General features: G+C 45.7%; 2 pseudogenes; one reads left to right on the top strand and one right to left on the bottom strand.

Moving 5' to 3' along the window:
* The window catches only part of LOC102877618, a 7,335-nt pseudogene extending 3,846 nt beyond the window's left edge, over positions 1–3,489 (bottom strand).
* Positions 3,488–4,183, top strand: LOC102877219 (annotated as a pseudogene).
* Positions 4,184–4,945: the final 762 nt, after the last annotated feature.

The raw sequence follows: 4,945 nt of genomic DNA, 5'->3' as shown, positions 1-4,945 counted from the left end.
TCTTCTTTGGCCTGTCCAATGCATAGGTAATCTTCTTATTTGGCCTGTCCAATGCATAGGTCTTCTTTGGCCTGCAGACCCAAACCTGCAGATGGCGGTCATGCATCCCATCCCCCACCTCCTACGCAGGTGGCCAGCAGGGCGGGCCCCCCCAGCACGGGTGGCCGTTGGGGGCATGCCCCCTCACCCTGCTGCACGGGCACTCAGCTGGTGTGCGGCCCCACTTGTGTGGGCGGCCGGTGGGCACCTGCTTCCCCCACAGCCACCATCCTGGCTCCAAGAATTCTCTCCAGACCAAGTCCATCTTGTGGCAATGTGGTGGCTTCACTGTACCAGTCTTGAGGAGGGCCGGTGCCCAGCATCCATCCTGGGTGAGGGAATCCATTCGTTCCGGCTGTGGAAGCTTCATGGAGCTGCAGTGGCTGTGCGGCACAGTGAGGGCTCTGCAGGGTGGGGGGTTGGGAGCCACGAGACTCACCCATTTCTCCTTGGGAATCCTTGACTTCCTGTTGTTGAGCCTCGATCTTCACTGAGGGCCAGTCATCAACTGTTTAAGTGTTCAATTATCAATAAACCAAAGTCTGTGGAAGGCCATAATGGCCCTGCTTTAAGTGGTTCGCTGCTCCCGCAGCTCACCATGCTGTCTCTGCCTCTGCCGCCATCTTGGATCTCCCAAGGAATTCTTTTATGATTTGTTTCCCCTGATTATCAATAAATACAGAGAGGCATGGCTTGAGGCCCTTCAATTGAGAACTGCTGGCCCCCTGTTTTTCCTGCTCTCTGCTCTATCTCATTCCTGGCTGTCTATCGCATTATTAATAATTATAAAAATATTTTACCCTTTGTATGCAACACCAGACCTCCCTTTTCAGGAGTCTTTTGAGAGAAACATTATATTGTGAAAGGCTGAAAGTCAGTTAAAGAAAGGAAGACCCTCAAAGAGATGAATTGACTCAGCAACTACCAAGCATGAACTACTCTGCATGTCAGAGATTATGAGGATGGTGCAGAATAGAGCAGGGTTCAAATCTGTTGTTCATAGGGTCACTATGAATCACCATCCATCCACTTGATGGCACCTAAGAGCAGCAACAACAAATCGCATGGGAGGAGTTCACCCATCTTTCTTCCTTGGTGCTGCTGGTAGATTCAGACAGTGAGAGAAGCTTGGTCTTTGGGTTAGCAGCACAATTCTGGGTTACTCTATAGAGCTCCAAACTCTTATCCAACCTTGCATAAATTCTAAAAGAGGTGGCCATTTTGGTCCTGCGTGGAACTGTCCTGCTTACAGTCCCCAGATTCCCACTCCCTTCCCTGTCTTTTACCTTTTTAAACAATGTGTCAAATAAACTACTTTTCTTGGCTTTTTGAGACCACAGTAATCTAGTTTGGGGTGGAGTTGGGGTTTTAGGGGGGAGTGGGTTTTTTTAATCCTCTATAATAGAGATTATTTGATGTGTACAGGTCTGGAGATACTTTCCTATAACTGTGATTGATACTTTCGTCCCATCCTAAATTAAAGCTTCTTACTTTGTAGTTATTTTCATTTTCTTTTTTTTTTTAAGCAGCTACTCCAAGCTAGACAATGAATAAGGATGACAGAAGAATTGGTGCCTTTGAGTTATGGAGCTGGAAAAGAATACTGAATATCTCATGGACTGCCGATAGAACAAACAGATATGTTTTGGAGAAGGTGCAGCCAGAGTGCTCCTTGGAGGTAAAGATGGTGAAACTTCATCTCACATACTTTGGACATGTAGCTAGGAGAGGCTAGTCCTTGGAGAGAGGGACATCATTCTCGAAAAGGTGGTGGCTTGGTGAGGGTGAAGAAGACCTCAAATAAAATGGACTGGTAAAGTGATTGCAGCAATGGGCTGTAGTGTGTCAGAGTTGATGAGGATGGCACAGGATAGGACAGGATTCAGATCTGTCATTCATGGAGTTTCTGTGAGTCATACTTGACTCAGTGCCTAACAATAACAACAAACTCATTTGCCCTTTAATACAGAACACTATTTACTTGCTGTAAAATATATTATTATCAGAGATTATTCCATTGTCTTATTTACTGCCTATTTCTTCAGACTAAAATATAAACTTTGAGCCCCAGCAGCACCTGAGCCCTGAAGTGACCTCTCCTTGTCCTTCAAGTGTGTCCCTATCCGCTTATCTGAGCTGGGGGAGGGGAAGGGTGACTAAGGTTACTATGGTTACTAAGATTACCATGGTTACTATGGTTTTAAAATATTATTTTTTTTGAAGACTAGTTTTGATTGGCTGGAAGCCTCATTTTTGACCAATGAGAGCCCAGGGCGCAGGCCATGGGGTCTTTGAAAATTAATTTGGGCCTGAGGGCCACAGGCCTGATTTTAATGTCTGTGAAATGAACATTTTCCTAAGTGGTACAGCACTATTCTGTTCTTTCTCTGTGTTGAGGTAACTTTGAATTCTAATGGTTACACATGGTTGACAATATCTGGTACAGCTCACTGATTAAGACAGGTTTGGAAGCAGGAGTAGCATCTACTTCCTAGATATGCCTGTGGAAACTCTATGAACTTAGAAGAACAATAGTTCTTGTGTTTATAGGGTTGGTACTAGATGGCACTTAAAACAACATATAACGCCAAAGCCCTTGCCTCCAATTTGGAGTTGGATGAAGTGGCTGGAGTCTATAAATTGATGCTCTTGTTTTGGTTGAGGATCTGTATGGATTCTTTTTAACTGTTTTTGGTTAAACATTCTTCTAAGTGGAATCTGAATCAGGTGTACTTTATTCTTCAAACTGATATCATTGCTTCTCAGTAATTTGAACAGGTCCTTAATAGCAGACTTGCCTAATGCAATACATCTCTTGGAACCAAGGATATTGATTGTGGGTCCAAGTAAGATGAAATTATTGACAACGTCAATCTTTTCACCTTCTACCATGATGTTGCTTATTGGTCCAGAGATCAGGATTTTTATCTTGATGTTGAGATATGAAGGCTGTAGTCTTTGATCTTCTGGATACAAGTACTTCAAGTTCTCACTTTCAGCAAATGAGGCTGTGTCATCTATATAACATAGGTTGTTTCCTCCAACCCAGAAAAAAAAATTAATGATAGCCTAAGGGAAACACTGTTAAAGAAGCAGGAAGTTCAAGTGCAGCAAAATAAAAATGTATTCAATTATGAAAAGAAAGAATAAAACCATTGACAAACAGATGAGCAATACAAATATAAATGTCAAAAAGGGAAAGTATGGGAGTTATATGGAAATCAACAAATCTGTCTTTCGAGTCACTGTTTTCATTTTAAGACCTATCCCGCTCCTGGCGGCCGCGGTCACGTCACCGCCCGCCCAGAGCGCACCGGCGGGGCGGCGGGAGCGCAGCGCGCAGGGAGCCGGCGGGGCCTGTGCGCACCGGGAGCAGTGGGGACGTGGGCGCCGCCGGCGAGTTTCCTCGACGTTCGCGGGACGCGGTGGCACGCCCGCCGGCCGCACCATGAACGTGTTCCGGATCCTTGGCGACTTGAGCCACCTCCTGGCCATGATCTTACTCCTGGGGAAGATCTGGAGGTCCAAGTGCTGCGCCGGGATCTCTGGGAAGAGCCAGATCCTTTTCGCTCTCGTCTTCACCACCAGGTACCTGGACCTCTTCACCAACTTCATCTCCATTTACAACACAGTAATGAAGGTGGTTTTTCTCCTCTGTGCCTATGTCACAGTGTACATGATCTATGGGAAATTTCGGAAAACATTTGACATTGAGAATGACACATTCCGTCTGGAGTTCCCTGCTGTTCCCAGTGATTGGCCTCTCCTTCCTTGAGAACTATGGTTTCACTCCCCTGGAGATTCTCTGGACCTTCTCCATCTACCTGGAGTCTGTGGCCATCCTGCCACAGCTCTTCATGATCAGCAAGACTGGAGAGGCGGAGACCATCACCACTCACTACCTGTTCTTCCTGGGGCTGTACCGGGCGGGGCCCTCTACCCAGCTAACTGGATCAGGTGCTACCAGACAGAAAATTTCTATGACTAGATCGCCGTCGTGTCTGGAGTAGTACAGACCATCTTCTACTGTTACTTCTTCTACCTATATGTGACCAAAGTCCTTAAAGGAAAGAAGTCTTCCAATGCCAATTTGAAGGTTCTCAAGAGATTGCAACTTATCCTTGCCTGGGCTCAAAAGGTGTAATTAAAGCCAGAAAAAATGCTAAACATGGATCCCAACTGAGCAATGATCTTTCTCTCCAGAAGACTGTTTTCATCAATAGTATCTCCCAATAAGCCTAGGAGAACTTCAGTCAGGGAGGCCCCTCACACACACATGCTGCCTCAGGCAACTGGAACAGCGAGGCTGAAGGTGCTGTTTACTTGGGAGGAGCCCATTGCAAGATGCTCTTTGAGGACTGCTCTCTCCAGTGTGGTAAAATGGTCGAGATTGCTTCAGCTCATCAGCAACCCAAATGTTAGAATACAGCGCTGGGAGTTCTCCTTTCCCAATTATGTTAAATTTGAAGAGTGGAAGATAAATTTGTGGGTGCAATATGCTTTCATGTTGTAGCAAATCAGATCCATTTGTTTTAGCTTAAAACCCAGTTTCACATGCCTCATTCACCTTTTTTTTAAATTTTTTTTTATTGGGAAAAACATATTGGGGGTACAAGGAGGTGAGGGTTGAGGGCAGAAGGGTGAAGATGGGCCAGGATGCAGTTGCAGAGCTGCACAGTTTGGTCGGTGGGGGGAGCAGGTGAAGGAAATGATGAGGGTCCAGTGGGGACCAGATGCTACAGAGGAATGACAAGCATTTTCCAATAGTAATTAAACCAACTGTCTTATTGATTTGGGAATTGGACGCCGACTCTCTGGCTTCTTCATGCTGAACAGGGGTGTAGATATAAAGGGGGGAAGGGAGGACACTTTATCACCTTACTGGTGGTCTTGGGTTAAAGCTGCT

Source organism: Elephantulus edwardii, unplaced genomic scaffold (assembly GCF_000299155.1).
Source record: "Elephantulus edwardii isolate Elephantulus edwardi_28Jun2011 unplaced genomic scaffold, EleEdw1.0 scaffold00246, whole genome shotgun sequence".
In the NCBI taxonomy this organism is placed as follows: Eukaryota; Metazoa; Chordata; class Mammalia; order Macroscelidea; family Macroscelididae; genus Elephantulus; species Elephantulus edwardii.
Note: the sequence above shows the minus strand (reverse complement) of the source record. Positions and strands in the feature narration are given on the sequence as shown.